We start from the raw sequence: 9,158 nt of genomic DNA, 5'->3' as shown, positions 1-9,158 counted from the left end.
TTAAATTTAGATTTAATAGGCCTGAGTTCCAGGTTATGCTAGCTACATTTTTTGTTGGTATAGCTGACAGCAGACCCTAGCTGTTACAAATAGCTGACCCCAGATGTTACAAAGTTTTGGATTTCAAAGCCAAACCCGCCCATTAGCCACTGAATCTAAGATGCCGAAATAGAACATGTTTTCAGTATCTTAATGTTGTTTTGGTTTTGTGTTCTGATTGTTTCAGTGCATGCAGTCATTAAGCTTTGGACGAAGGATTTCCACAGGGCCGCCATCTCCAAAGTTCACTCAAAAAGACAATAGTTGTGAACTGGGTTTGATTTTTTTTTGCATATTATAATTTTTTCATTTCCATTGGTTGAAAGCTAATTTCTCATCAGTAATCACTTAGTTCATGAACATTTGGAAGTTAAACATCCTACGGTTAAAATCCCCATAACCCATAGCGTTCACATTTCTCTCATGTAAATATTGTAGCTACATAAAAAGATTAAATAAACCATTTATTTGGGGAATATTCAGTTATTGCTCTTTTTTCATTAGCATGCTGATAATCATTTCAAGATTAGGATTTTTCAGGATTTATTTTTTATCTGTTATTAAGACATTTAATACATGTAGTTGTAACGGCTGTCTAATGCCTCCTCGGATGAGGAGGAGGAGTAAGGGTTGGACCAAAACGCAGCGTTGTATGCAGACATAATTGATATTTATTGAAGACAAGACAAACACGAAAAACACTTGGAAAATACAAAACAACGTAGACAGACCTGAACTTGAGAACTTACATAAACACGAAGACCGCACGAACAGGTAAGACTAGCCAAACGAACAAACGAAACAGTCCCGTGTGGTGCAACAGACACAGACACAGGAACAATCACCCACAAACAAACGGTGTGAACAGCCTACCTTTATATGGTTCTCAATCAGAGGAAACGTCAAACACCTGTCCCTGATTGAGAACCATATAAGGCTAATTACCAATGAACCTAAACATAGAAACACATAACATAGACTACCCACCCAGCTCACGTCCTGACCAACTAAACAAAGTAAAACAAAGGCAAATAAGGTCAGGAACGTGACAGTAGTTTAGTATATTTAGTACATTAAGTATGTTTAGTTTAGCTTCTCTGTGAGAAGGAAGTTCATTTAAAGTTATATGTGATTTGGTTTATGCAGATAAGACATTTAATTAGTGTTGAGGAAGCTACTCTGAAAATATAGTTTACCCAGCTACCAATTATTTCACACTGGAATAAGTTAAACTACCCTTAAGAAAAATATTGTTTACTTAAATATTTATCAGAATTAGACGTTCATCCATGTTTCTCAAATGTCAAATTTCAAAGTTGTTGCAAACGTCAAATTACTAAGTGTTTAAGGTTAAGTTTAGACATTAACTCTGAATGTTTAAGGTTAGGGTTAAGTTTAGGCATTAACTCCAAAATCTTAAGGATAGGCATTAACTCTGAATGTTTTTTTAAATTTTACCTTTATTTAACTAGGCAAGTCAGTTAAGAACAAATTCTTATTTTCAATGACAGCCTAGGAACAGTGGGTTAACTACCTTGTTCAGGGGCAGAACGAAAGATTTGTACCGTGTCAGCTCGGGGATTAGATTTTGAAACCTTTCGGTTACTAGTCCAACGCTCTAACCACTAGGCGACCTGCCGCCCCAAGGAAAGAGTTAAGGTTTGGGATATGCGTAAAACCCCAAAAACTTTCTATCGTTGGATTTGAACTTGCAACCTTTGGAATCAGAGGCAGATGCTTACGCCCATTTGCCATCCCTGTCCACAACACACTGGCACAGCATTTCCCAAACTCGGTCCCCGGGAACCCAAAGGGTGCACGTTTTGGTTTTTGCCCTAACACTACATAGCTGATTAAAATTATCAAAGCTTGATAATTAGTTCATTATTTGAATCAACTGTGTAATGATAGGACAAAAACCAGAACATGCACCCCTTGGAGTCCAGAGGACCAAGTTTGGTAAACCCCGCCCGAGCAAAACTGAAAACCTACTTGTTGCCCCTAGTGCCCGGTTTCCATGTCATCTCCCAACATCCTCAACCAGGTCACCTGGGACACTAGTCAGCCATCCATGTGGAGGACTTTGAATACTTGTATCACGGGTTACCTGGTTGATTTATTATAATCTCAATGTCTCATCTTTCAAAATACATAGAGTCCTCTTAATTTACAGCATTTCCCTCACTCAGACAACCAAAATGTAGCTAAAGCTGCCCAATAAGCGGAGGGATGGGGGCAACTTCTTGTCGCGCATGGTGGAGGTGAGCGGGTCAGCTGTTCATTCACCCGCACACGCTCGCAATTGCTAATAACCCATCCCCACCCGCCTGACTATAAGTGATAAAGTGAAAATCTGGAGGCCCACAACCGACCCTAACCCATAATATATATTTTGTTTTGCTGTAGGCTACAGTCAGAGACGGCAGAAATATTTTTGACAGGGGTCCATGCTTTTTTCCCCTCCTGATTTAGATATGTTTCTGCTTATAATTTCCGCCATTTTCGTAGGCTATTTGTTAGTCAATTTGTCTATAGATACATGCAGCTTCTCTTCTGTCATTATATGTGACTAAATAAACCCTTGCTCAGCAGAATGATGTCATAAACCGATAGAATGAATGCTTCAATCTAGTTGACATTGGTAAAGTTCTCTGTCATCTCCGCTTCTTTCATGGAGCAAAGACGTTAAGGGACCGGTGAGAAAATGCTATAAAAAAAATATTAAAATGTAAAGACCGGTTGTAAGGAAAGGAAATAGAAAGCTGTGAAAACGACCCAACATGTTTTCTGATAAGATTTCAGTTCGGCTTGGATGCATATTTTATGTGGTTGAAATACAATCAGCTTTTATGATGCTGATTAAGATCGCACCTCTACAGATGGTATCTAACTGCGCATTCACATTCTCTCAAGATGCTGAAAGAAATAAATCATATTTCTCCACTCCTGTCCCTGAGTCAAAATTTTGCCTACATTTGGTGTATCATTTTATTTATTTATTTATTTCACCTTTATTTAACCAGGTAGGCAAGTTGAGAACAAGTTCTCATTTACAATTGCGACCTGGCCAAGATAAAGCAAAGCAGTTCCACACATACAACAACACAGAGTTACACATGGAGTAAAACAAACATACAGTCAATAATACAGTAGAAAAATAAGTCTATATACAATGTGAGCAAATGAGGTGAGATAAGGGAGGTAAAGGCAAAAAAAGGCCATGGTGGCGAAGTAAATACAATATAGCAAGTAAAACACTGGAATGGTAGATTTGCAGTGGAAGAATGTGCAAAGTAGAGATAGAAATAATGGGGTGCAAAGGAGCAAAATAAATAAATACAGTAGGGGGAGAGGTAGTTGTTTGGGCTAAATTATAGATGGGCTATGTACAGGTGCAGTAATCTGTGAGCTGCTCTGACAGCTGGTGCTTAAAGCTAGTGAGGGAGATAAGTGTTTCCAGTTTCAGAGATTTTTGTAGTTCGTTCCAGTCATTGGCAGCAGAGAACTGGAAGGAGAGGCGGCCAAAGCAAGAATTGGTTTTGGGGGTGACCAGAGAGATATACCTGCTGGAGCGCGTGCTACAGGTGGGTGCTGCTATGGTGACCAGGGAGCTGAGATAAGGGGGGACTTTACCTAGCAGGGTCTTGTAGATGACCTGGAGCCAGTGGGTTTGGCGATGAGTATGAAGCGAGGGCCAGCCAACGAGAGCGTACAGGTCACAGTGGTGGGTAGTATATGGGGCTTTGGTGACAAAACGGATGGCACTGTGATAGACTGCATCCAATTTATTGAGTAGGGTATTGGAGGCTATTTTGTAAATGACATCGCCGAAGTCGAGGATCGGTAGGATGGTCAGTTTTACAAGGGTATGTTTGGCAGCATGAGTGAAGGATGCTTTGTTTTGCGAAATAGGAAGCCAATTCTACATTTAACTTTGGATTGGAGATGTTTGATATGAGTCTGGAAGGGGAGTTTACAGTCTAACCAAACACCTAGGTATTTGTAGTTGTCCACATATTCTAAGTCAGAACCGTCCAGAGTAGTGATGCTGGACGGGCGGGCAGGTGCAGGCAGCGATCGGTTGAAGAGCATGCATTTAGTTTTACTTGTATTTAAGAGCAGTTGGAGGCCACGGAAGGAGAGTTGTATGGCATTGAAGCTCGTTTGGAGGGTTGTTAACACAGTGTCCAAAGAAGGGCCAGAAGTATACAGAATGGTGTCGTCTGCGGCAATCATTTGAGAAACCAAGGCTATCGAGTCTGCCGATGAGGATGTGGTGATTGACAGAGTCGAAAGCCTTGGCCAGGTCAATGAATACGGCTGCACAGTATTGTTTCTTATCGATGGCGGTTAAGATATCGTTTAGGACCTTGAGCGTGGCTGAGGTGCACCCATGACCAGCTCTGAAACCAGATTGCATAGCGGAGAAGGTATGGTGGGATTCGAAATGGTCGGTAATCTGTTTGTTGACTTGGCTTTCGAAGACCTTAGAAAGGCAGGGTAGGATAGATATAGGTCTTTAGCAGTTTGGGTCAAGAGTGTCCCCCCCTTTGAAGAGGGGGATGACCGCAGCTGCTTTTCCATCTTTGGGAATCTCAGACGACACGAAAGAGAGGTTGAACAGGCTAGTAATAGGGGTTGCAACAATTTCGGCAGATCATTTTAGAAAGAAAGGGTCCAGATTGTCTAGCCAGGCTGATTTGTAGGGGTCCAGATTTTGCAGCTCTTTCAGAACATCAGCTGACTGGATTTGGGAGAAGGAGAAATGGGGAATGCTTGGGCGAGTTGCTGTGGGGGGTGCAGTGCTGTGGACCGGGGTAGGGTTAGCCAGGGGTAGCCATTTTAATGGAAGAAATACTTAATTCTGCAGGAATTCATATTAAGGTTATAGACCTACAGTCAGATTTCAGTTTCAATGTAATCCATCTGAACAGTAGACTACAGTAGGCCCTTGTTTTCTCTTTATTCAACCCGCCACCCACCCACCCTTCATCCACACAATATTTCATGACCCTAAACCTGCCTGCCCCGCAATATAACTGTGGGGTCTGCGGGTTAAGTCAGTCCACGCATCATTAGCAAGTGGCACTCAAGTTCAGAACGGCTGTCAGTCAAAACCCATACAGAGCTGTGAAGCGGAGACCCTGAGATCTGACGTCATGTATAGCATGTTACTGTACAGCCACTGTGTTCAAATTTACACTCTTATCAGTGTCCAAATCTGCCATTTTCAACCCGCGTACAGGTGCGAGTGTAAAAGGCTACCTAAAGTTACTTTGAAAAAGTAGTTCACTACATTCAAACTACCTCGTGAAAAATTATCATCATGTAAATCTGAAATGTCATAGACTACAAATTGCAAGAACAGATCACGTTGGGGTCATATCTTAACAGAATGTTTAATTTAGACTATTAACCCTAGGATGCATATGCCGGATCAAAATGACCCGGCCTAATGTTTTTTTTGTTGCTGTATTGACCCCCCCCCCCGCCCACAAATGTAATTATCTAATATTCCAGGAATTCCTTAAATAATCTTTAATGTTCTAACATCCTAGTTTATTTTTTACATTTATTTTTGAAGTAAAATAGTTTTTTCTTCACTACCCCAAGTTTTCATATGTGGGTCAAATATGACCCGTATGTATTTCTTATGGAATCCACTGCATTGCACTTTCTTTTTGCTACAACAATAAAATCAAAGTAATTAATAAAATATTTATCATATATCTTGTTTTTAATGTTCATTATTTCATTTATCCTTTTTAACTCATTGAGTAAAAGGAGTTTCATAAGGAGGCTCATAAGAATGCTGCCAGATATACAACCAAAATGGTTTTACACATGCTGGATGAGGAAGCCATTGCTGCCTCTGACTCAGAATCTGAGGTATCCAATTCAGAGGGCACAGACTATGTGCCTGTGGCTAAAGTTGGAGTTGTGGATGCACCTGGTAGTCCAGCTGTCCTAGATGATTCTATAGATCCTCTCCTCTGAGGAGAGTGAAAACCAGTCAAATAGACTGAGTAAAAAGGGGTCTTACTGGAGTGAACACTGCATCACAGTGGATGAGCAGCTTTCCTCCAGACGTGACGCTTGGCATTCCATCCAAAGAGTTCAATCTTGGTTTCATCAGACCAGAGACTCTTGTTTCTCATGGTCTGAGAGTCCTTTAGGTGGCTTTTGGCAAACTCCAAGCGGGCTGTCATGTGCGTTTTACTGAGGAGTGGCTTCCGTCTGGCCACTCTACCATAAAGGCTTGATTGTTGGTGTGCTGCAGAGATGGTTGTCCTTCTGGAAGGTTCTCCCATCTCCACAGAAGAACTGAGGCAATGGAAAGCTGTGGGGTGATGAAAGAGAGCCATGCCACCACCACTCAGAGCAGGCAGGGCCAGAAGAGAAAGAAGTGCCAGCTCTGCCCAAGCGCAAAGGATAGAAAAGTCAGCTGCTGGTGTTCTCAGTGCAACACACCCGTCTGCAAAGAGCACAGTCACATGCTTGTTGTTTGTAACAAATGCATGGACCAAGACAGCATAAGTAAGCATCACACACACGCAAACTTTGTTCCTTTTAGTGTTCATGTTTTCTAAATTCACAATTGTTAGTGTTGTCATTTATATTGATGATGAACTTTGGATTTTCAAATAAATGCTTAGAAATATTATAAAACATGCTTAAGGTGGTTTTATTTTGTTCTTCATACTAAAAGGTTGAATGTGAAACTTTGATTGTAAGATTGATTGTAAGAAAAATATCCTAATATTTTCAATAGCTGTTATGAATTTTCATAATATGTTATCATTGAAATGTGTATCAAACTGTTGAAGAGTGACTAAAAACATTTCAAACAATAAAATAATTATAGAAAGGTCCAAATCATCACTCAAAATAATTTATTTTAGAAATATTTTAAACCCATATAAATAAAACACAGATATTACATTATCGGGTCATTTTGACCCGGCATATGCATTCTTGGGGCGCCATGTTTACTATGCATCCTAGGGTTAAACACACAAACTATGTTTCAATTGAGAATGAGGCAGGTTTGATGCCGAAAAAGAAAGTAAATGATTGCCTACTTCACCCATAATTTATAAAATGTTTTCAAAAAAAGTATTGTGTAGTTCCAGTAGTTAGCTGCACCACTACCTGTAAAAAAAAGTAATTAAAACTACTTAGAGCACTACTTAGATTTGAATTTAGCTCAACTACCACCAAGCTACTGGAAAATGTAGTTAAATTACTAGTTGAACTATACTGAACAAAAATATAAACACAACATGTAAAGTGTTGGTCCCATGTTTCATGAGCTGAAATAAAAGATCCCAGAAATGTTCCATGCACAGAAAAATGTATTTCTCTCAAATTGTGAGCATTTCTCCTTCGCAAGATAATTCATCCACCTGACAGGTGTGGCATATCACCTGACAGGTGTGGCATATCAAGAAGCTGATTAAGCATAATCATTACACAGGTGCACCTTGTGCTGGGGACAAAAAAAAGGCCACTAAAATGTGCAGTTTTGCCACACAACACAATGCCACAGATGTCTCAAGTTTTGAGGGAGTGTGCAATTGGCATGCTGACTGCAGGAATGTCCACCAGAGCTGTTGCCAAAAAATTTAACATTAATTTCTCTACCATAAGCTGTTTTAGAGAATTTGTCAGTACATCCAATCGGCCTCACAATCGCAGATCACGTGTGACCACGCTAGCCCAGGACTTCCACATCCGGCTTCTTCACCTGCGGGATCGTCTAAGACCAGCTACCTAGACAGCTGATGAAAGTGTCGGTTTGCACAACCAAAGAATTTCTACAGGGTCTGGACCTGACTGCAGTTCGGCGTTGTAACCAACTTCAGTGGGCAAATGCTCACCCCTCGATGGCCACTTGCACGCTGGAGAAGTGTGCTCTTCACAGAAGAATCCCGGTTTCAACTGTACCAGGCAGATAGCAGACAGCATATATGGCGTCATATGGGCGAGCGGTTTGCTGAACAGAATGCCCCATGGTGGCAGTGGGGTTATGGTATGGGCAGGAATAAGCTACGGACAACAAACACAGTTGCATTTTATCGGTGGCAATTTGAATGCACAGAGATACTGTGAAGAGATCCTGAGGCCCATTGTCGTGCCATTCATTCGCTGCCATCACCTCATGTTTCAGCATGATATTGCACGGCCCCATGTCGTAAGGATCTGTACACAATTCTTGGAAGTTGAAAATGTCCCAGTTCTTCCATGGCCTGCACACTCACCAGACATGTCACCCATTGAACATGTTTGGGATGCTCTCAAATCAAATCAAATGTATTGGTCACACACACATATTTCGCAGATGTTATTGTGGGTGTAGTGAAATGCTTGTGTTCCTAGCTCCAACAGTGCAGTAGTATCTAATAATTCACAACAAATACAGATCTAAAAGTAAAAGAATGGAATTAAGAAATATATAAATATTAGGACGATCAATGTCGGAGTGGCTCTGGATCGATGTGTATGACCGTGTGTTCCAGTTCCTGCCAATATCCAGCAACTTCGCACAGCCATTGAAGTGGAGTGGGACAACATTCTACAGGCCACAATCAACCTGATCAACTCTATGCGAAGGAGATGTGTCGCGCTGCCTGAGGCAAATGGTGGTCACACCGAATACTGACTGGTTTTCTGATCCACGCCCCTACCTTTTTTGTAAGGTGTCTGTGACCCAACATAATCATATCTGTAGTCCCAGTCATGTGAAATCCATAGTTTAGGGCCTAATTCATTTCTTTAAAATGTAACTCAGTAAAATCGTTGAAATTGTTGCACGTTGCGTTAATATTTTTCGTCAGTGTACATGTAGTTCACTACTGCCCAACGCTGCATTAAATGTCGTTAATACACAAAGTAACCAAAAATCTGAACTAATTAGTATTTTCTTATTTTGCAGGAAACAGTAATGTTCGCGACAAGCTTTCCAGAATTGTTTGCCAGAAGTTCACAAGTCGCCGCAAATTTGACGCCACAGTTTGCCACAAAAGTAATTTGCATGTGAAAATATGAGCTTAGCTTAGCTCATGTAAAAATTTGCCACAACTGTTTGACAGAAGCCATTTTTTTCCCGGTAAGGGGCT

The sequence above is a fragment of the Salvelinus namaycush genome, chromosome 2 (assembly GCF_016432855.1).
Source record: "Salvelinus namaycush isolate Seneca chromosome 2, SaNama_1.0, whole genome shotgun sequence".
Taxonomy (NCBI): domain Eukaryota; kingdom Metazoa; phylum Chordata; class Actinopteri; order Salmoniformes; family Salmonidae; genus Salvelinus; species Salvelinus namaycush.
This window is presented reverse-complemented; position numbering follows the sequence as displayed.